Source organism: Cydia amplana, chromosome 9 (assembly GCF_948474715.1).
Source record: "Cydia amplana chromosome 9, ilCydAmpl1.1, whole genome shotgun sequence".
Lineage (NCBI taxonomy): Eukaryota > Metazoa > Arthropoda > Insecta > Lepidoptera > Tortricidae > Cydia > Cydia amplana.
Window position 1 is genome coordinate 1,490,839 of NC_086077.1, and position 17,947 is coordinate 1,508,785.

Genomic DNA, 17,947 nt, shown 5'->3' on the forward strand with positions numbered 1-17,947 from the left:
TAATAATATTACACATAAATTATTTAATGTAGTTTTATGGATAATTGCCAATAACCTATCAGGGTGCCATGTCATCTTTTTCCATTGTAACATCTATTCTATTGTACCATGGTTTGCAATAAACGATATTACTATTACTATTAGCAAAGCACAGGTAAGAAAGACACAACTGCCGACTGCAACTAAAGAAACGTGTATTTTCTATAGTACATGGTACTTTTTTATGGTGGCTATTGTTGTCAGATTAGATATTTTGCCCTGAACAAACCATCCTGAACCAATATAACGAAAAAAAAAGTTGATAAACAACCGTACATCAAAAGGTACGGTTTTAGTACGATGTACGCTGCGTACAAAAGAGGTACGCAAGGTCAAAAAATAGTACGTAAAACCGTACTAAAAGGTACGATCTGGCAACACTGCTGGTTTGGAATGTTGCCATAGACAAATCCCATATTGTAACTGTTATGACATGGTTATGACACTTATGACATTACAAAATACACGCTCATGTTCATCAAATATTATAAGTTATTAAGATGTAGCATAGATTTAAAGTCCTTTAACGATATTTGAAAGAAAAGTGTTTTACTTGATGTCAGAATTGTTAGACTGTACTTAAAGGATACGCTGCTATGCTATAGTATTATGTGCTAAAATATAGTCTTACTTTCAATTTACTATATGTATTTACATTAAAATCCATACATATTGTAATTAACAATTTGATTTGATACTTAAATACCATGAGGTACTAATTATTGACCTTTAATCTCCCTTATTTGAGGTAAATCTTTTTGCATTGGTAACACTGTAAATTGAACGTTCCGAAACCATTATTATTCATACTTAATTTTTTTATTTTATTGAAACATGAACTTAATGAAGAGGTTATCTTTTATTTTTCATATTTTAAATACAATAATCCAGCGTTAATTCCATATTAATTCACTAAAAAATATAGTTGTCATGTCAATATTAGTTGCGAATCAAAAACACATTGCATCAAAGTATTTGAACGACATTAGTGGGAATGCGTTCAGATGGCGTTCAGTAAAAGCTATTCTAAACTGCGTTCAGAGGGGCTACCGCGAAAACCGAATTTCGCAAATTGCGGGGATCTTTCTCTTTTACTCCATTGAAGGCGTAACTAGAGTGACAGAGAAAAATGCCCCCAAATTTGCGAAATTCGGTTTTCGCGGTGGCCCTCAGGCTCCATTTCACCACGGTGACAGGTGCGACCATTGTCGACATAACTGTTGCTGACGTCACAGGCATCCATGGGCAACGGTTACCGCTTACCATTGGGCGGGCCGTATTCCTGTCCGTATTCATACTGCCAAGCTTGTGCTAAGTTAGCGTGGTCAAAGTTTAGTTTGGTGGCTAAATTTAATATTATACCTACATGCTTGCCCCGTTTCATGTTTTCTGCCCAACAGGATCATAGGTGTATATAGGTACTCCATGTGTAATTACTCGATAAGGGATAGGAATGGCCAGATGAACGGGTTCAATGACCCCGGGGAAACCTTTCCTGTCCGTCGGCAAAAGGAATCGTTGGAGCGAAATTGAAATTGGAACTTCGAGGGACACTACGAAACTATCGGGAGCTCGTAACAAACATTTATTTTGTTGGAAAAGCACCCTTAGTTGTATGAATTTAGGTACATTTTTGGTAGTGTAATCTATTAGGATACGAGTGTACGAAACTATTATTTATGTTTTAATTCTCTAGTCTAGGGAATTACAATGCCGTTGAAATTACGAAATTCAGGTCGTTAATTTTGGGCTCTACTATTTAAACATTGGTACCTAACATGTTTCGTTTTCCCTATGTAGGTACACCAAGGTAGGTACATTAGGTACAGTCTGCAAAACTTAGCTTTTCTGTCACAGCTGGCTGTACGTTTGTTTATCACCGTTGTGGTAAAATACGGCGTTTAAACTATGCCATATTTACCAGATTTAAGCAAGAAATCGATCACAGAGTACACAAAAGCAGAAAATGATTAAAACTTTGGATTGCCAGCTTGATGAGCCTTTGTATGAAACATCCTCGCTCAGTATGTAAATTTCCTCGATACGGAATAGTTATTTCCCTACAAATTGCGGTGGTTACGATTTTCTCTTTGTTGGAACACTTTGAGCGTGTTTCAGGCAATATATTGAGTAAGTACTAAAATGAAGCTTGCTGTACAAAAGTAAACCTTATTATTTGTTTTTATGTATGAGCACTGCTCGTAATGAACATTGAACTAAGTAGGTACTTAAAAAAAAAAAAAGTTAAATTAAATTTATTTAAGACCAACAAAGGATCAATTTATACTTAGGTATATTTTATGTTCAATTTTGATGATAGCTGGCCGCGAGCTTAAAATCGAACTATGCCTAATTATGGGCTTAATATGCACGCGGCGTAATCGCCACATTAATTAAGAGCCTAATTTAATTGAAATAATATATCTCCCTACATTAGTTCGAGCTTGAGTGGAGTTCGTGAAATTAATTTCGCTCTGTATAGACCACAGAGCGAAATAAAATAAATATATATACTTAGTAAATATAATGCTTAGATAAATGAATAGGTACAAGGGGTCATTCATTAATTACATCACACGAATTTCTAGGTTTTTTGACCCCTCCCCCCTGGTGTCACATTTTTTCAACGAAATCGGGAAATCGAATGAAGTAGGTTGTACAATGTACCTATTATTAATATTTTACCAAAATATTTTTGAAAAAGAAATATTAGCAATTTTATATCCCAAAACTGATTAGGAAAGAAAATTAAACGAATAAAAATGATTATCTTTCCAAAAATTTGTTATTTAACTGTACAGCGAATTAAGTAGGTATTTTAAATAAGTTAAAGTGACGTCACAAAGTTTGTGACTACCCCCTCCCCCTGTCACAATATGTCACATTTTCTTGACCCCCTCCCCCCCATGAACGTGTGATGTAATTAATGGATGACCCCCAATTAATGAAACACATTTGAATAGCGGTTCTTTCCTTTGCTTTAGTCGAATCCTTCGAAATGCTCGATAAATAGATACCTATAGAGCTGGGTTTACCTAAGTACACGAGTCGCTATAACTCTTCTGCGGGAGATTCAACAAATCAATAACAACGGATACCTTCATACAGTAATAACACTCGGTGTTACAACTGTATTAACCACAGTATTATGTACCCATAAACTCATACGAATCGCAAAGGATTGAAACGGCACTGACCCAATTTCGAACAGAAAATTCATGGTTTTTTATCACGACACCGGCACACCGGGCAGTTGACTGCATGGTATCAAAACTATCAAATTCACACCTGAAGGCAAAAAAATGTCGCAATTTGTGTTTTTACACATTGCATCTACATATGGGCGATTCTCAGAGATGACGTTCGGTGCCTGACTTCGGTGCCAATTTTTTTTTTTTACTTATTTGATACGCGACTTTATTTCCTAAAATCTAGCCTTAATATAAAAAATATTGGTAGTGGAGGCCTCCATTAGAACCTTATAGTTTTTATGATATTTAAGATTTAAAAAACACCGAAATCATGTGCAGGCACTGAAGTCAATTTGCGTCACCGAATTCAAAAATGCTTACACATAAATCACACTTCAAATATATATCTAAATTATATTATAATTTATTCATATTTTTCATTCTTATTTGTTGATAAGCGATGTAGCGAGGCTAATGATATCGTAAGCTTAAATAAGTTTAATAAATAGTACCTTTGTTTACTCAAGATTTTAAAATAACCAAGTTACGGCTTATGAAACAACATCTCTAGAAGTTATCCCACAGACCCACACTAATTGACTATCCTCATATCATACAATAGGGCAATGTATGGTCCTGAAACGAGTTTCAGACATGTCGACCACAAATGCGCACATAAGTGCCATGAAGGAGAAAATTTTTGCTTCATACAATCCGACGGCACACTCATCAAAAATAAACTTATATTATCTACACCTGATCAATAGAAACTTTTGAGTGGTGTTCAATGCTCAAAGATATTTAATGCACTTATAAAACAATGTAAACAATACGGAAAACAAGTATTTTTGCTAGACTTATAAATAGTATTTTTGAATGACAGAGTTTTAAAGCGTGAACTCCCTCAATTTCAAACTATTTGAAGTGTAAACAATACGGAAAACAAGTATTTTTACTAGACTTATAAATAGTATTTTTGAATCACAGAGTTTTAAAGCGTGAACTCCCTCAATTTAAAACTATTTGAAGTGGTTGACTAATGCCTAAAGATCTAGTCACCTGTTAATTATGTTCTCCTGCACCCTCAAACACTTCTATGTTCAATTTGTGTTCATGACCATGCTTTAGAAATATTGAGCAGTACGCTCAGTGCCTTTGGAGCGATCTCGACATCAGAACTAATCAGAAGGCCACTTTATTTTTAATCCCTTGTTCTGTGGGTGCATCTTGCATAGTATATACATACACAAGTTATTTAAAAAGAAGTGGGATCGAATTGACTGCATTTATTTAATATGGCTGACACGTTTAAAGGTATCGAGGTGTAGGGCGTCAAGTGATACAGAGGACAAATTCACATAATTTACTCCATTGGATTGAAGAGAATATCAAGACAACAGCGGAAAGAGAAAAAGAAAAATCGGGTCTACAATTTTCAACATACGTCTGGTGAAAAAAAAACTACTCATTGTAAACTAGTGATTTTGTGTACCTATACTATGACTTAATTTACGTACAAGCATAGTTTTACGTTTATACAACGTATCTTGTACTTTTTAGGTGTGCTAAGTTAGAAAATAAAGTACAAGAAACTAGTTTACAAAGCAGGGTTTGAATTCGGTGATCACTTTCTTGATATCGGTGGTCAAAAATTCCACCGAAACCAAGGAAATCAACACCAGTGATATCAAAATTGATCGATTTTTAGCAATTACAGAATTAGCATGAATGATACAGAGATGATGTACTAATGATGAATTCACGTACTTTTAAGGATTTCTTAATCACTTGCATAACGATAAATGCACTAAAACTGTGGGAGAAAATTGCACCACCGATCTCAAAAAAACATAGGACCAAACCCACCGAATGACAGAGAAACTTTAAAAAAATCACCTTAGTATACTGTGACTGCACCTGTACTTTATTCAACGGTTAAGGCACAACTAAAGCATACTATGTTTGAGCCACTCAGTTCCTGGTCTACAAGTTTGTAAGAGTACAGACATGGTTTACAAATTGCACCGAAATCAGTTACTAGCCCGGGACACATCGCAAATTTGGTTTTATTCAATGTGTCAAGCAAACACATTATTTTGATATAAAGAATATGATCAGTTAACTAATACCTTATGCGTGAATACCGATAATAACTCCGATCTAATGCCCCATCTTGAGTAATATTTTTTTGTTTCAAACAATCTGGGTGCGGGACACGCCCACCGAACATCATTTTTCGCATTTGAATTTTTTTTCGTGTATTATATAAATAATAAATAAATAGTTTGATAGTGTTCCAGACAGAATATATGCTGGAGATTATGCCTGAATTAATTCAGATTTATTGAACAGTAAATTCAATGTTTTTTTGCCCCGGACACGTAAAAATGGCCCTCCTGAGAAATGCCCATTTGTAATTTAGGCTGCCTTTAACAGCATACCTTGTACTTACCTAAAACCTAGATAGCAATAGATAGTAGGCAGGATACCTATGTAACCCACAACTTTCTCACCTAGACAGATTAGAGAGTATATGTTGTAGGTACGTGTTCATTGTAATCATTGGTTAAACAAGGATTGGTTATTAACTAAAAAAGGATTGATTAAAAAAAATAAACATGCAAATGTTTTTTTTAAGCAATAATTTCATCCTCCGTATAATCAAAGAGCATTACGAAATTTAATCCAAAAACATATTTTTATATAACTCAATATTCCACAGCGCCTGCAAGAAAGTCATGAGCAATATATCTCCGATGAAGACGTTACTCGTGGCAGGCGCCCGCGGCAGAATCCCTGTATTATGAACCTGTATGGCCAATTGTGTATTGTTGTACAGCCGCGTTGCGGTTATGACATTAAATTGAATTCTGCTGAGTGTTTCGGAGCTCGCGGTGGAAGGATTTATAAGGTAAGATTTCATTTTACCTCTTGCTGTGATCGCATTTCATTTGATTGAAGCAAGACATTCAATTTAAAAGGTATGTAGGTACATAGTATGTATGTACGTCAGTTCCTATATTACGCATTCCTTTATGTTATTTAGGTACCTAGATGGAGAACATTGGGCGATTTTTGGCTTTTTGGGCGATTGGCCCTTTGCTTTTTGGCTTTTCTTAGAGTTTGTATATGTCACCGTAAAATTGGAAAAACTCGTCATATTATAATCTCGCTAGTTACATTATAAACTGACGGTAGGGAGATTATAATCTAACCTAACCTAACCTACGTTAGATTATAAACTAACGGGTTCACAATCTTACGGTGTCATATATAGTATGGCTCTTCTCAGGTGAACTTTTCGCTTCGAACCTTAATCTTTCAAACAAAGGCCATTGTCTCTATTATCGCAAAGCCGCAAGCTCGAGCCACACAACACAACACAACAACACAACACAACACAACACAACACAACATTCATATTGAAAAACAACCGGTATCGTCATAGTATTAAGGTTCAAATTTAATGTCACTGATATTCTAGATATTACGTTTTGGTAGTGTAGGACCATAGACCGCCCCGAAGCGATACGGCACTCATATTATTTTGATACTTAGTGTGGTGTTAAAAATAAAACGTGGTTACATATTTATTATATTGTTTTATTTAAATTATTAGCTTGCGGTGGTAAATGTAATAATTTACAAAGGTGCAGCTGCAAGCATTGTAATTTTTTCTTATCTTTAAAATAACGATACCTACTGTGAAATTAGCACCTCTGATGTGATGCCGATGCATAGTGATAATAAAAACACTGATAAGGATTTGCGACCTGACCACTATTGTCTTGCATAGGTAAATACAATAGGTTTATGAGAAGAGCGGTGTGCAAGATCCGTGTGCATGAGTAGTGGGGCACATTATTTTATCATTTAGCGACCCTAAATCAGGCTTTAGTCGGTTTCTAATATCCTAACCGTGTGCTTTGTGTTACTTATATAAGTGGGTCAATCAACTATTTCTTGTTGTTATTCTGTCCCATCAGCGAGGAGACAATAGTAGCATAGATGGTTAGAAGAACTGCTGTACCATGTTCTACTAACATGCTCAGTAGATGTCCCATTATGGAAAGGTCTTATAACTACCATAAAATGCAAGTTTGGTTCATTTACTTATGAAAAACCTAGAATTGTAAGAGTGACTCAGGAGACCGTAACCATAGCAACGTGTGACAAGAAAAAGTTGATTAACCCAAGTACTCTGCCCGATATTGTTAAAAACTTGACGACCTGCTTACGTGATCCTGGATTTTGATTGCAAGAAATTTATTATATCTGATTTTTTATGACACGATTTTATCTAGTAGTAAGTACGTATAACTGTTTATATACCTACACGGAAAAATGTTGATTATACCTATGTTAAACTTATTAATCTTAAATTTACATTGTTACCTTAGATTTTGTTATATAACAAATATACAACGCTTTATCATAAATAACCACGTTTCATTTTTAACACCACACTAAGTATCAAAATAATATGAGTGCCGTATCGCTTCGGGGCGGTCTATCGTCCTACACTACCAAAACGTAATATCTAGAATATCAGTGACATTAAATTTGAACCTTAATACAATGACGATACCGGTTGTTTTTCAATATGAATGTTGTACTGGCACGTGCTAACGCTCGAGCTAGCGGCTTTGCGATAATAGAGACAATGGCCTTTGTTTGAAAGATTAAGGTTCGAAGCGAAAAGTTCACAGAAGAGCCATACTATACATACGTACGCAATTCAATCTTTTTTACATGAATTATAATAGGTAGGTGCATATCTAAAATCTAACTAAAAAGCAAAATACGAAACATTAACTAATTCACTAAGTAATTACTAATTCTACCTACCTATTAAATAAAGCAGACATAATTATTACGTCGGCTAAAGTCGCAAACCTCGTAACTGCACTTGAGGACATAAGGGACTTTCTACCTTAGCTGACAATACCTAAGTTTGAAAACCTCTCAACTCCTTAAGATAAGAGGGTTGCGACTTTAGCCGACTTCAACTTCAACTTCAACATTTATTCAGCAAATAGGCCACAAGGGCACTTTTACACGTCAACATTGAATTTACATACAAGCAAAATAATTTTTACATCAACAATTATTAAATACAACTACAACTACCAAATCAAACTAACGTAATACAATTACTTAGAGATGTATAAGGTCTCTTAATGTCGAATTACATAAAAAAACTATAATAATAATATTAAAATAAAAACAAAACAGATACATGGAAAAAAATCTAAACGTATTTAGAGGTGTAAATGTCTCTAAGTGTCAGAACTAAAAAATAACATAGTTTATCAAATTATCCTTAGAGATGTATAGGGTCTCCAAGAGTCACAATCCTGTATGATTAACACATTACGAGAAAAAAAAACAATACGAGAACCGAATGAGGCGTCTCACTGCAATTAAATTAAAAAATAGAGTTACTAAATATATTCGTGTTAGCTTAAACAGACCCGTCTCCACAAACAGCACCCGTTCACGAGTACGACGCGTATCTCAGCCATCGCCTCCATCAACCTTCATTCGGGAAAGTGGCGACCCGACTCATTATTAGTTGTGTTGTGCAGGATGCACATTGCACAGCAAACTGCAATCGATGTTGCCTCGGTTACGCCAGCTGGGGGCTAGACTTCAATAGGATTACTTAGGTACCTACTTCTGGTTAGGACCTCGGTTCGAACCTCGACTCGTACCAATGAGTTCCTTATTGGAACTTACAGGGTGGCCCAAAAGTACGTTGATAGTTTTTTTTTCGTGCATATACTGCATGCTGTTAATAATTTAAACAAACGTTTGTGTTTGTGTGTCAAAGCCAAAAGATAATATTTTGAAGATAATACGTTTTGTAAGGGCGTGTAAGTAAGAAAAATATTCCGACTTACGAAAGTCCGAATAAGGCAGGCAAAGTTTATTCTCTGATATTTCTAGTGTGCCTAGGTATACTAGAGGAATACCCCACCCCACCGTAATGTGTCGAAGTGTCTGTCTTAAAATTAAATCCTAGAATCCTAGAGAAACTCAGCTTTCCTTAACTTCCATAGCAAACCCGATTCCACTAACTAATATAAATTCAAAGTGCCATTAACTGCAAGCCAGTTTATTACTAAACAGGTGGCCACAGAGACTTCCACGGTAAATGACCATTTACTTTCCAAAGATCCTATGTTCCATACAAACTCCTACGAAATACGTCCTTCTAGTTTTCGCCATTGACTAGCAAAGAAAGTCATAAGAACGTAAACATCAACTCATGTAATCGACCGTTAGTAAACCTTACTTTCTTAGTACTAAGGTTTACGGTTTGTTAGAAAGATGCTACGTGCTTACGTCGTTCCGGTTGTGGGTAGCCGGTATTAGGTCGTGTTGTGTAGGATGCGCTTCAATCGATGTTGCCATGGTAACCGCGCCAGACGCAGTCTTCTTCACGGATCTATGAAGTTCAAAGGACAACTGGAAGGACTACATTGAGATTGTGACATTACAGAGAAATAAACATATTGGCGTTATGTAACAGTAACGTTGACTAGCCCTTTTTAGGGTTCCGTAGCCAAATGGCAAAAAACGGAACCCTTATAGATTCGTCATGTCTGTCTGTCTGTCTGTCCGTCTGTCTGTCCGTCCGTATGTCACAGCCACTTTTGTCCGAAACTATAAGAACTATACTGTTGAAACTTGGTAAGTAGATGTATTCTGTGAACCGCATTAAGATTTTCACACAAAAATAGAAAAGAAACAATTAATTTTTGGGGTTCCCCATACTTCGAACTGAAACTCAAAATTTTTTTTTTCATCAAACCCATACGTGTGGGGTATCTATGGATAGGTCTTCAAAAATGATATTGAGGTTCCTAATATCATTTTTTTCTAAACTGAATAGTTTGCGCGAGAGACACTTCCAAAGTGGTAAAATGTGTGTCCCCCCCCCCCCTAACTTCTAAAATAAGAGAATGATAAAACTAAAAAAAATATATGATGTACATTACCATGTAAACTTCCACCGAAAATTGGTTTGAACGAGATCTAGCAAGTAGTTTTTTTTAATACGTCATAAATCGCCTAAATACGGAACCCTTCATGGGCGAGTCCGGCTCGCACTTGGCCGGTTTTTTAACGTTGGAGTAATGCGTTTACGCATGCCATTTGGCCTGGGGGAACCAGGAGCGATGACGGATTAACCAGTGGTAGGACTACCGCCTAAAACCACCAACGAATGCCGACTCCGCCTTGTAGAGGAGCGCCGCAGGATCACTAGAGTCTGTTCGGGAAGAGAAGAGTCGTGGAATTAATTGGGCCCCATACATTCCACGATTCTTCTCTTTCCGCACAGACTTTATCAGCTTTCGAGTCCTGCGTACGCCCCCGGCAGCCGAGCCGGCACATGGGCCGCAGTCATTGTGGGCGCCAGTCGGCCAGGCACCCAACTTGACCAGCCCTAGCTAGTGTCTAGTGTGTCTGTAGCTAGTGTCACTTGCGGTATACCAAGTGATTCCTGGGAGGAAGTTGCGATGCGTAATGGATGCGTAGAACGGAATGGCGTGTAACTGTTCATATAAGAGTAGATCAGTAGACCAATACGAGCAGCGGCGTTTAGAAAACCTGGATGCTAAGCGCCATCTCCGTAAGACGCGACCGAAGCCCTCGTATACCTACACGGCCTACACCTACAACTCAGTCGGCCAGCTCCATTGCGCACCATGTAATCGCATTTTCTAAACCAAGTTTGGCTTCGCAAGTCATGTCAGAGCATTCCATGTTCCTGATTAAGAACAGTTGGAGGAGTCGCCGTCGTCGGACACGGCGGGGAGGACTATATATAGTGTCTGAATTACGAAGTATTTTATCAGTCCAAGCTAACTCTGCACCCATTGGCTCATAGAGTCGGTGCAAAATTAGCTTAGATGAACTCTAGGTATGGCTTTTGGCCATAATAACCTTTCCAGTTAAAGGTACGTTAATTCTTCGGATCCCCCTTTCCCTTGACAGAAAAACGAACTAAGTGCTCATAAAGTTAAAACCTCCTTGTATCGTTTAGCCATTGGGAAGCCTTTTCTTCTTGCACAACAGTAGATGTGATAAGAGTCGTAGATCTTATCTCTTTGGAATAAGGGTTAGAATTGGACAGCTAAAAGTCTCTACAAAAAAGCTTTTTACAGTTTTTATGCCTTAAAAGAGTTAAAAGCGGAACTAAGATAAAAGTATGTTGATGTAAATACCTAGTCGAGAATTTAAATAATTTTAGGTTGAGATTCTCAGTACAAAATATTGCATTATAATATGATGGCTTGTAACTGGTTCGACCCTTTCAGCCCTTATGACGTGATTGTGATTAATTTCTTTAGCTAATCGTATGATATTTGATGGTAAAAAATACACGAAATATTCGATGTAAGTAAAAATAATCCCAAATGGAAATCCCATACAAAAATAGACATAACGCGAACGCTCGTCACGCTATCTAATGAAATTTACACTAGGGTTTTGAATAGAAAGCAGATTCGAACTTGTACGACCTACATGTCAATGAGGTTGGCCGGTCGAAGTATTTAGCAGATGGCGCTAACATAGCTTGCCCTGTCGATCCCTAGAATTTTTGTTTTTTAATGCTCTGGATGCCAGCCCTTAAAGCCAAATCTCATAGAAAAAGGGGCAAGCTATGATGGCGCCATCTATGCAAACCCTTCACAGTTGCCAACTTCGTTTCATCTTATTTTGACATAATTCGCATCATCGGAGCCAATTTTCAACCAAACCTCGCCCAGAGGCATGCGTTATCCCTGATTCACGTGATTTGCAAAAAAAGTTTAAATTAAATTAGCATACAGAAATGGGCCTTCGTTTCTACCCTCCGCAAATAACCTTTGCGTAATTTCCAAAAGCTTGATGAGGCGGGCCCGGGTTCGAACATTAGCGAAGGAATTGTCTCCTTTATTTGTGTTTCGAACATATTTTGCTCTCTGGGCTTTACAATGTATCTCAGTAAGTTACTTCACGCTACGCTTCAGGTTCACGCTATTCTTAATTTGATGCATATGCGTTTCACTAGACTTATATCGACCGGGATATGCACCGTGATTGCCTTTTGTATTGTTTTCGAGCTCCCAATATTTCGACGCAATATGCATCTTGTTCACGGGCAACTTCACGGGTAACTGAAGGTAGCGGGTGGGTTTCAAAGTTGTGTAGTTCATATCCTGCTCGATATAACTCTAGTGAAACTAACCGTGAATCATTCAAAACTGCATATGCGTTTGTTTTTGTATCAGGTTGTTATAGGTATGTAGAACGAAGTGGACATAAACTAAAATAATTTTAAATATGGCGGCGGCAGCTGACATTGCATAAAGAAAAAAAAGAGAACCGTAAAACAAAATTTAAATGTCATTCTTTTAACGACGATTACCAAAAGGTTCAGTGCAAGCGACCCTCTCTACTTTTTAAAGTTGTACAGCATGTTTTTAAGGCTGTAAGGTTGTACCAAAACAAAAACATCCAAAAACTTCAGAAGCCTCAATTATAATCTTAAAAATAAAAGCCTTCCTTCCATCCGTATCACGACGCCGGGTCACGTCGTTAGTCAAAACGTCGACGCACAAAGGCACAATGAATTATTCATTTTTGTGACACCCTGTATAACTGGCCGGCTTGTTAGGCTGTCAAAAATGTCACCCTGTAAGAGGGTTGCGGACGATGTCTTGGTTGGGGAGATGCATACTTGGCTTTAATTGCGGAAATATGCAAATGGTAATTAATTAACTATTTTTTGCTTTGAAAGTAGGTTGATGTTTTTGTCATATTATTTGTGAGTAGTCGCCTATTTATTCCCGTTACCTTTAGAGTTTATCTTTATAGACTACGTTTTAGTGTGTTAAGTCATGAGAAACAAATGCAAGTTAACACAATCACTATCACATATATCAGAGCGGCAAAGGTGCCTACAAATATCTGAACAAAGCCTCTATCATGATTATCATGAAGATATATCAGCACCTTGTAACTTAAAAAACAATTTCTTCAATCCCAGCGGGTTTTAATACAACAATATATTATTGTACACTTACTTTCTATATTTATATACTTCTAGATAATGTTTATAGTGTGCCAACATTAATCTCACAACTGCATTACTCTCAAATGTGGCGTTCATTTATCATTGTCGGTATAGAATCTCTGGAAAGTGCTCATAACCATCTCTATAAATCTTTCTGCACTAGCACGGTGAATACGTTTTCACTACACCTTATAAAACAAAGTCCCCCGTCGCGTCTGTATGTCTGTATAACTCAAAACCCACTGAACGTATTTTCATGCGGTTTTCGCCCATAAATAGAATATCCTATCCTATCCTATCCTATCCTATATCCTATCAAATTGAAGAAGGTTTAGGTGTATTATCTCAATTATCTGTTAAATTGTGCGAAAACGGGGCGGGTCGCTCTAGTACAGAAAAAAAACAAACTGAGAAAGGCTTTAGAGAGAAAGAGAGGCGTCTGATGATCGGAGAGAAACGCTGCAAAAATACTCTGAGAAAAAGAAGCTGAATATTGTCTAAAATCATATGAAAAACATGCTCGTACTCACTCGTACTCGTACATCAAGCACGACACAGTGATGAAGCTGCCATTTTATTGAATTAACTTGTTAAACAATGCCCTTAGATACCTACACTGTGTCTGTGTATTGACGGTATTCCTTTTTACGAATAAAAAAAGCCATTTTTAAAAGCCGAAATAGATTCCACGATTCTTCTCTTTCCGAACAGATTCGTTGAAGTATAGAAAAAAAATTAAGTCATACCTTTTGTTTTGGCATGTAGTTGTTTAGAGTTAAATAAGTTACGTGATAATCTCTGTATAGTTTTTTGTGATTTGGGGCGTGCAATAAAGAGTAAATTAGCATCATGCTAGTTCTGAAGTACGTAACACAATAACGCGCTCATTTCGGGCATTCCGCTCAGAATGAAAAGACAAGACTCCAGTTCCCTTTGTTCCCGCGGTAACGCTTGTCTGAGCAAATTGACCTCTATTTACAAGTTGAATAGCTCAAAAATGTGCACTTCATTAAACGGATTGCGTCAAGCTAAATCAGATAAAGCTACCACTTACCTATCGAAATTGTCAAAAAAAAGTGCAATCACTAGTATTTAAAAGTTTCAATCTTTAATTATAGATTTAAGTAGGTATATTTAAAGTTAATTCTAATTTATTATGACCTTGTTACCCAGTATTTTACTAGACACGGAATTATGCCATGCTTTAAAACACGCGATAGTGCAACTTGAAATTAATCTGAGCATCCAAACACTGGTCCGAAACGTCTTAAACGACTTCATTTGACTATCAAGTTTTGTCTTTTTCATTAAACTAAATTAAAACATTATTTAAGTTTGAAATGTCGTTGCAGTTTTTCATGGTTAAGGTTATTGGGACGGAGTTCCAAAACAAAAAGTTGGGATGACAAATATTAAATATTTCTCGTCTCTTTAGTAAAAAGCTTCAGTTTCCAACTTTGGTAGTAGGTGCGTTAGTTTTCGTCCAGCTCTAGTTTTCGTCCTAGCTATATAGTCCGAATCCTTTTACCCGACAGCGCGACGCAAAGTGTTTATCAGTCTATAATTACCATATCAACAGATGCCTTAAATAAATAACAAAATCAAAAGTCTTCAAATTGATTGACTCGCAATGTTTAGCTTTCAATCCCCAAAATATCCCTTTCGCCATAATTACCAAACCCAAGGAAAGATTTCCAATGCGCAGAATTATTCAAAACATCCAGATCAAAAGCTAAATTAAATTCCAACCAGGCGTCGAGCGGAGAATGCCTCCGACGGACGGAGGAAATTAAATCAAACCCCCGACATTTTCTTTAACAGGTTTCCTTCGATTGGATAATCTATCGATACGATGGATGTCCCAGGCCAGATTTGTTGGGTACCTAATCATGATGAAATTAATTTTTTTGCTGTAATGGTTGCTGTGTAAAAGAAACCTATGGAATTTTGCGAATTTCGAAGACTCCGCTGGCTATAAAATGCCATTTAGGAGCCCCTAGAGTTTACCCTTAATAATGTACATAAATTCCCTGTTAATTAAAGTTCAAAGCGTAAATATTGAGCCGTGGCTTCATTAGCATAACGCCAATCAATTCTCTATCCACGCCACTTTGGCAAAGGCAGGTCAACAGCTCTTGTATCTTAAGGATTTTCACAACAAGCATTACGGCCCGCCTGACGGTTAACGGTCACAGTCGCTTATGGACGCCTGCAACCACAGAATAAATAATAGTACTAGGTACAGAAGACTCACTCTCTAACATACGCGTCTGTTACGATCAGCACAGATATGGCCGCTAGGTGGCGACAGCGCCACGCGCGGCTTATGGCTAGCCACCAAAATTGGTGTGGAACGGATGTACTTTTAGCTACCTGTAGCAAAGCGACGAAATCGTGGAGTGAGCCACGCCTGCTGCAACTACAGGGGTATTAATTATGTTTATTCAAATATTGGGCGTATTTGAAAAATGTTTTAAGTTATAATTTTACCTACTTATTAATGTATACGAAAAGTTTAGGGACTTTGAAAACGACTACGATATTGCTCTCGTACCAATACAAGTTACGTGCGATATGAACGAGTAAATGCTAATGTCAAATGAGATCAAATTGGCATCAGTTCGTAATTTCGAACTGGCCGTTAGGTTTCAACGTCTGCTCTAATGTCTTAAATTGGCAATTTCAAACTTGTTGGCGCAAAAGACGAACTCAGTCGGAATGATGAATCGTGAAACCCTTGGGACGGTGCGTCATACCAACATAGTTAGCAACCGTGAAATGTCTTTAAGGAATAACTAATTTGGCTATGAAGATGATTAAGTAAACTACGCTACTTAAAATAGCAATATTAAATTCTGAATATTTGTTACAGTAATACCTATGTTATATAACACTACCCAGTTTGCCGATTGTGTTGTCTCTACATTTAGGATTGAGATTTGTATCATTTTGTGTTTGTATTTGTTGAAAAGCGCAATAAAAATGGGTCATTTAATTTAAAATGGCAAAAACGTAATGGCAATGCGACTTCCTTTGTATCAATAAGATGGCAGACGTTAATGTTCACAGCTAGATCAACAGGGCAGCAGTTACTAAGTTAACAGCTATTTGCGGCCGGCCTTAGTAATTCTCTTTTTGTCCGATTTTTTAGTCTAAGACTTTAATGTATTTATAATATAAACCTTGTATAATAAATATACCTTATAGCGGTACTTGTCAAATGAATTTAAACTGTAAAGATTAAGGCTATCACTGTAAGTAGGTACAGTCGCGCTGCCGAACGAATGATCAGAACCAATTACCTACTGCATACCAAAGTTCTCTTCCTACGATGGACGATGTCTGAGGCAGTGTCGGAGACTAGCATTACTGCCAAAGTGCCGAAGGCGCATTACTAGTCGCGTCGCGGTTGCGCCTCGAAGTTAAATTGCATGCAGGAACTTGCGCGTCCGCGGATGCCATTGACATATATAAGTATATATCAGGACTAGCCTTACGGGCAATAAGAATGGAGCATGAATGGGGCCAGTACAGCGGTGTGAAAACGCTGCAACCCGATTGGTTGATGAGTTCGCATCATCAAGCGCGCGCGGCCGCGCGATTGATCGCAACCAGTTGCGTTAGACTACACGATTGGCTCGGATTCGTGACACCGCTGAACTATGTAGTACCATTTTTAGTGCACGTAAGGCTAGTCCTGAGATATAAGTCAATGGCGGATGCTTTTTGCTAGTTTGCGTCATGGCTCAAGTTACTTAATAGTGTTTTATGCTTGTTAACTTCTAGACGGTGTGTTTTATTTTTGTTTTTTGAACACATTAGCCTTAAGCGATAACTGATTAAAATCTTGCAAGCAACTTTCATACTACAAGTTTTATATTTTACACAGATGCAGCTAGACTCTGCTTGGTAAAAAATTGGTTTAACTTTCATACTAGCTCGCTATGTTTTAATCGGGATGATAATCAATAATAATATTAATTATTATTTGATGCTGACTATACATTAGTGGCACAATCGGTAGGACAGGATATACCTTTATACAGTGTGGAAAGATAAGTCGGGCCCTGGAGGGAAACTACCTTAAATCCTTAAGCTGGCTCATTTTATTTAAAGGAGACATTCCTCTATTTTTAAAAAGAAACAAAACTGCATTCAAAGATTTTCTAAAACTCGCTTGCCTCGCCCGGGACTCGAACCAACTAAAATAAAAAAAAAACAAACACTCCCTATTTTATTATACTAATCGATAGTATTATTATTCAGGATAAAATTTGTCTAACAAACATTTGGTCTTAAAAATAAAAATGATTGTTAAATCTAACATTAACTTTATTTTACTATCAATTTGTTACAAGATGGTGCACCTGCCCACAACAGCAGAATTGCCAGGGCTTACCTCAATGAAAATTTCAATGTCTGGATAGGTACAAACGGGACGATTAGATGGCCTGCAAGAAGTCCAGACCTGACGCCCATGGACTTCTTTTTATGGGGTCATGTAAAAAATGTTATTTATGAAACTTGCTATGAAACCGTTCAAGAGCTAAGGGTTGCTGTAGAAAATGTTATTAGGGGCATACACCACAACACTTTGCTGAAAGCTACAAGAAATGAATTTCAACGGCGACTAATTTTGTGTAGCCCG